Source organism: Neomonachus schauinslandi, chromosome 1 (genome assembly GCF_002201575.2).
Source record: "Neomonachus schauinslandi chromosome 1, ASM220157v2, whole genome shotgun sequence".
Taxonomy (NCBI): domain Eukaryota; kingdom Metazoa; phylum Chordata; class Mammalia; order Carnivora; family Phocidae; genus Neomonachus; species Neomonachus schauinslandi.
The window spans coordinates 182,724,095-182,731,497 of NC_058403.1; positions in this window are offsets into that span (position 1 = coordinate 182,724,095).

The following is a 7,403-nucleotide window of genomic DNA, read 5'->3' on the forward strand; positions in this document are numbered from 1 at the left end:
CTTGCGTTGTCCCTTTGAACCCTCATCACAACCCTGTCTGGTAGATCCTATTGTAATCCTCATTTTAACAGTTGAAGAAATTTGACCTAGGAAACTTAGTGAACCTGCCCTGGATCAGGATTCAGACCCAAGGAGCAGGCAGGCTCTCCATCATAACACAATGTTGCGTGCTAAGAATAAAAATAGTGCCTGGATCATGGCTATAGAATTGTGGAAATGAATGTTATGACGGAAGGAGGCTTAAACATCATTTAGCCTGATGGAAAACCTGAGGCTGAGGGAAAGAAGTGACTTCCCCAAAGCCACATAGCAAGATAACCAGACACTGAAATCTAGCCTTGATGCCCCAATTCTTTTGCAGTGCATGCCTTGTTATTTTAGGATATGTATACAAAACAGCACACATCAAGTTATTCAACACGCACCACCATTATAGATGTACCAGTTATTCTAAAATATGTGCATACAACTTGGCAAATGACAACCATCCTGAGACTATCTATCTCTTGCCTTAGGACTCCTGGACCTCCCCACAACTAAGAAATTAAAGGGCTAGTATCTATCCCCTTTGGCCAGTTTCCATTCTGATCAGTCAATCCCTTCCCTCAGTTAAATATTTTTAGTATGAACACTTCCTTAACACAAAAGCCAGCACACATACTCTTCTCCCTCCAGATAATAGGAAATTAATGAATGGATTGCAGGCTGCATCTCAGTCATTTGGGATACAGTGTTGTCTCAAATATAAGAGATTGATGAAAGCTAATCAAGCCAACCATACGCAGGACAACAGAGGAGAAAGTTCTGCTCCAGCATTCGGGGACTCTGAGGAGGTCTTGTCATCGCCTTCCAGGTGTGGGTTAAAATGTTCTCTCCCCACAGAGAGGAAGTTCAGAGCATCTGAACTGTCAGAGGTAAGAAGGGTCTTGCCCCCACCTCTCTCACTTTTCTTATTTCTTTATAAATTGGCAGAGCCATCCCTCAAGTCATGAGAGCCCTACTGACAACAAGTGGAAATACACGGAAAACAAAGCTTGCCTGCTGCATAGACAGCTGCCCCAGCTCCTTTTGAAGACAATGGAAGGTAAGCCGTTCTTTCTGATTCCTCAGCTGCAGAGATGGAGAAACGATTGCTAGTGGAAGGGAAGCCCTGATGTACAGAATGCCCTGCATGAGTCAGCCAACCATGCACTACTAGCCCATGTGAAAACCATCAGACAGTGACTGGTCTTCATGGGATGATGGCTTGCAGAGAACTGACTTAAGCTATTTGAATATCTGTTCTCCTGTTATGCCTTACCAGGATTTACATACCACCAAATAATCCTTAATTATGAATTGTTAGGCATATTCATCAAGAACATTCTTTTATGGACCAGAAATCTATTTCAGTAGTAGCCACAACCTTCTTGTATGATGTCTGAAGCAAGAGATACACCCTGGTTGAAAGCAAATATAGGAAAGGCCTGAAAATTCCTTAGCCACCTCTCCTTCACCTTATTCTCTGGATGTTGGCTTACTTGTCATTCCCTATTCCAGCCCTCTCCTCCAGACTAAGTTAGCATTCCCACAGCACTTTATGATTTCCCGTTTGTAGCATTTATTGTATTTATAATTATTTTCTTAAAGCTTGTCTTCCCCACTAAACCCTAATACCCATGAGAGATGAATGTGCATTACTCTTACTAACATTTCCCCATACGTAGAGGAGTGTGTTGTTTAACAGTGGATATTCACTGAATGATGGAAGAACATTGCACAATGTTGATATGAAACCCTAGCTATTTACGGAGTGGGCCCTTTAACCATCATTTGAATATGTGGGAAAGGCACTTAAAAAGACCTAAAGTCACCCAGCCACCCCATTCCTCCCACCCCCTACCACTCCAGCAACCCTCAGTTAGTTTCCTGATGTAATGTATGGTGGTTAACATAACATAATAATAATAATAATAATAAAAAAAAGACCTAAAGTCATCCATGAATACATCAAGTTCTTTAGCTTCACCAACTCACAAAACACTTTCCAGTTCATCTTCTCTTCCTGTTTATTTAAGTGCATTCTCTCCTACACTGTGATTTAAGGAAACTTCCATTCCATGTTATTGTAATTGATGCATAACTGAATTTTCCTCAGACTGAGGAGTTGGCTTACTGTTCCAGACCAGTGAGAGTTGGCTTACTGTTCCTTGGGGTTCTGTGAATTCCCTATGAGATTAGTAAAGAGATGTAAGCATATGCTGACTCATGCAGATGAACATTTAAAAACTGAATGGAGCCATATGATTTCACTATCTGGAGGCTTTAAAATATATTTCAAATTCTCTAACACCCCTCCCTTCAGCAAGTGGAGTCTCATTTCCCTTCCCTTAAAATGCAGGCAGGACTTAGTGACTTGCTTCTAATGAATGATGTGAGACAAAGTGACCTTGCATGACTTACAAGGCTAGGTTAGAAAAGGTGATATGGCTTCCACCTGGCTCTCTGTCGTGGGGCATGCATATGGGAAGCTCTGAGTCATCACAGAAGAAATCCAGCTTTTGTGACACTGCCACGCTATAGCGACCAAATGGAGAGACTTTATAGAGACTGCTAGTAGAACCCCAACTATTCAAGTCCTCCTAGTCCCGCTAGCAGGCAGGTGAGTGACGAAGACTTTGAGAGGACCCCAGCCTCAGCCACCAGCTGACTATGACCTCATGGAAGGCCCCAAGCCAGAACTATCCAGCTGAGCCACTCCTGGGTTCCTGGCCCAAAGAAAGCAGGAGAGGTAGGTGATTATTGCTGTTTTAAGTCACTGAGTTTTGTGGTGTCCGTTACAAAGTAGTAGATAACTACTATGCTGTGGTTACTTGCAGCTGAGTTTATGATTGCATTGCAACCATGTATTTCTTAGAGGCCATGAGAAGAGAATACAGACAGACTTAATAAATGCATGTCAAGTGAGGGATAAAGTTTTGCAGTAGTTCAACTAGAGAACAGTGACAAGTAAATGGCTCATCACAACCAGCTTGGTGTTTCTGGCAGGCTGAACTCAAAGGGATCTTTGTTCCATCAATACCCTACTCAAATTGCAAGCAGTTAGTGGGTTTCAGCAAAACAACTTCAACGACATTTAACAAATGCAGTCAATTTTCATTGTTTTGGCTTTGTTTGGCTTTTTTTTTTCCTGATTCTCTTGGACATTATAATTCCTTATATCTAGTTTTACATGTAGACATTTAAGTAACATTATAATACTTAAGTCAGCACCAGAGAACCACAATTATTTTTTCTTTAACAGGAATCTTAAGTTTGAGAATCAGGGAGGATCTTCAGATAGGCATCTGCCTCTATAACACCCTATCTCCTCATTTACTATTAAATGAAAGACTACCTAATACTCTTCCCCCTAGAGCATTTTTCTTAATTGTCCATATATGTAGCAGTTCGATTGCAAGTCTCAGTGTATCTGCCTTTAAGTCTCTCAGTTGTTGAAGACTTGCATTTGAACTACCCCTGTTGATGAAAATGTTTTCAGTCTATGTATTCTTAGTATACATGGCCTGACTTCGATCAGCAATCACGTATTCCTCCTGTTCATCAGTTTCAGCCAGATGATGGCCACCTGTCTTTGCAGTGCCCTTGACCCAACCTAACCTTTTGAGTAGAGCACTTAAATTACATTTTAAATCAGACCATTATAAATGTAACTGGTGACCATTCATTTGGTTTTAGATTACGCTTAAACCAAAATACAGGAGCTTAATTTAGAGCTTATGTTAATACATGTAAATGTGTATTTTTGTTTTATGTGGGTGAAGAGTAGCTATAATGCATGGCTTTCTGTTACGTGCTGTGAAAAATATCCAGAAGTAGTTTGACTTCTTAAATAGAATGATAGATTATTAATTATCATAATAATACAGCAATCATTTATCGTATTCTTGCAGTACTTACACGGTATGGTATTAAACACTTCGTATATATTATTTTGTTAAATCCATAGAATTGGCCTAATGGTTTAGGTAAAACTGTCATTTTACAGAGGCTCAGAAAGGATGGTCATTTGTCTATAGATAACATAACTGGAAATAGAGGAGCTAAGATTTGAATCCAGATAGGTTGGCCCTTATCAACTCAGAATTCTCTTTAATTCTGAATTCTCTTGACTCATCGTACTTTCTTGTTTGCTGTATTTCAGTGAAGCTAAGTTGTCATCAGTTGTAAGGTGTTCCATTATCTGTATGCCAGGACAACAAAGACAGTTGACATTATGGCACAGAGCTTTAATACCAGAAATTTTACTTTATATTGATTTGAAAGTGTTCTGTGCTCAATATCGCTCGGCATCAGGGAAATCCAAATCAAAACCTCAATGAGATACCACCTCACACCAGTCAGAATGGCTAAAATTAACAAGTCAGGAAACGACAGATGTTGGCGGGGATGCGGAGAAAGGGGAACCCTCCTACACTGTTGGTGGGAATGCAAGCTGGTGCAGCCACTCTGGAAAACAGTATGGAGGTTCCTCAAAAAGTTGAAAATAGAGCTACCATATGATCCAGCAATTGCACTACTGGGTATTTACCCCAAAGATACAAAAGTAGGGATCCGAAAGGCTACGTGCACCCCGATGTTTATAGCAGCAATGTCCACAATAGCCAAACTGTGGAAAGAGCCCAGATGTCCATCGACAGATGAATGGATAAAGAAGATGTGGTATATATATACAATGGAATATTATGCAGCCATCAAAGGGAATGAGATCTTGCCATTTGCAATGACGTGGATGGAACTGGAGGGTATTATGTTGAGCGAAATAAGTCAAACAGAGAAAGACATGTATCATATGACCTCACTGATATGAGGAATTCTTAATCTCAGGAAACAAACTGAGGGTTGCTGGAGTGGGGGGTGGGGTGGGAGGGATGGGGTGACTGGGTGATAGACACTGGGGAGGGTATGTGCTCTGGTAAGCGCTGTGAATTGTGTAAGACTGTTGAATCTCAGATCTGTACCTCTGAAACAAATAATGCAATATATGTTAAGAAAAAAAAGAAGAAGAAGAAGGTAGCAGGAGGGGAAGAATGAAGCGGGGGAAATCGGAGGGGTAGACGAACCATGAGAGACGATGGACTCTGAAAAACAAACTGAGGGTTCTAGAGGGGAGGGGGGTGGGAGGATGGTTAGCCTGGTGGTGGGTATTGAGGAGGGCACATTCTGCATGGAGCACTGGGCGTTATGCACAAACAATGAATCCTGGAACACTACATCTAAAACTAATGATGTAATGTATGGGGATAAATAAGAATAAAAAAATTTAAAAAAAAAAGTGTTCTGTGTAATAAACAGACCCCGTCAGACATACATTTTTACCTAACATTACTGTTGTACATATATAGAACAGAAAGCAAAAACAAATAAATGGAAGGAGGTGTTTTTCTAGAGTCTAGCTCTTCTGAATTGTTTTGTAGATGAAGGTCATCAGCGTTTGTAGTTTTCCGCATTGTCACGTTCCATGTCAATGAGAAGATTGATGATGTAGCATTTCTTAAAAGAATGCTCCATTATTGGATCTGGATTTTCCTTCCAAACTGCTATCATCTTTTTTCGGAACTTTGATAGGTGTGTGCAGGCACAGCCAATGCCCCTCATTTAAATATTTAAAAATGCACATCTTAGAGTCAATGGAATATGATACTATGTTTCCTGCAGACCATGCTAAAAAATCAACTACCCACGAATTTAAGTATTTTATAATATTTTAGTTATTCTAGGCACCTAGGTCTAATCTCAGATGCTAGCTTGCTATGGATCATTAGTATACATTTATGTTGCTTTACTTAGATTTCTCTGTTTGTTGAATGCTTATGATACATCAAGTACTGATCTAGATTCTTGGCATGTGTTAATTCGCCAAGGAAGCAGCATATTGTCATTGTCCCATTATATCACTAAGGAAACTGAGATTTAGAGTTTAAATATTTTTTTCAGTCCCATTGCTTCCTATTTGGCAAAGCCAGGATTTGACTTCAACCTCTTGGACACCAACATCCATTCTGCTAACTACTTTGCTATATTACCATCCACATAAACACACACATTGGCAGTGTTAGAACTGGTAACTGATGTTAATGATCCTTATTATGTGCTATGTACACTATTTTTACTTCCCTTAGCCTTCCCTCTGCCTGCACTGGGTATATAAAGTACCATGAACGTGGATTTTTATTGACTCCTCTCCCCAAAGCCAAATATTAACAGTAACCCTTCAGGGACTGATCTGCTTGTAATGGGCCAATATTTCTTGCAGCCTGGCAATGCATCACTCCTATGGCTGTCTTGCTTTAAAGGTTTCTGGGGGAATTGTCTATAAAAATGACCACAGAATTGGCCATATCACAGGACTCTTACAAGCCATAGGTCCCGGCATGCCTATTTTACCACTGATCAGAAAATTTCATTCTGGCAATCATTCTATAGGAAATTAATGCTGCTGCCTTCACATGTTTATGGCCCACCATATGAAAGGAAAGAATATGTGTCATTGTTCTATGTTGTGCCTGAAGCTGCCCAGTATAGTAATGCTTAGGTAATTGTGCTGCTTTTAAAAAGAAGGAAAAATAATCTCAGAGGCACTCTGACCTCATTTTATAAACTGGAGGTCAGTGGCACAAATGTTGAGCAATACTCCTAAACCTCATGCCTTGCAAGTAACTAATCCAAGAATCACTTAAAAATAAAGTGAAGCAGCTTTTTTAATGTCAGGTCATGGATTTGGGGAACCTTCGTTTAAAGATTCCTCCCATGGAACCTTGAGACAGTGCCTTTTAACAAATCCGTCCAGGTGTTTGGAAACGAGGATCCCTGTAATTTCTAGAACTCAAGAGCCACACTTTGTTGGAGAAAAGTCCGTTTCATCTGAAAAGGTTTGCGAGACACTGTGAACTAACGCACTGGGCGAGATGTTCATGTGATTCCTCCTATCTTCTCAGGTCTCAGCATCTGGGGCCACCGTCTTCCCAGCTCCCCAGAGGGGAAATGATTCTTGATTCACCCAAACAACTCTTATTCGGTCCCTATCTGCAATCCAACCTTGAGTTCTACTTCTACTCCTTAATCTGTCTACTTCTCTCCAACCCAAGTGTCATTCCTTCCAGTCCTTCCAGTCGTGTCCATGGCCCACCTGGACAGCGGCCTCAGCCTCAGCTTAATCTCACTGACCTGTCTTCCTCCAGTCCTGCTGTTGATAAAGCACAAAGTCTAGTCTCTTCACTCACTGGATTAAACTCTTTGATGGCTTCCTGTGGTTCTTGAGATGAAGCCCCTAGTTTGTCATATAGCTTACAAGGCCCCTCATGATGAGGCCCCCATGGACTTCTCTCCCCTTCCCCCCACCCTCCCCCTGCCCACCCCCATTT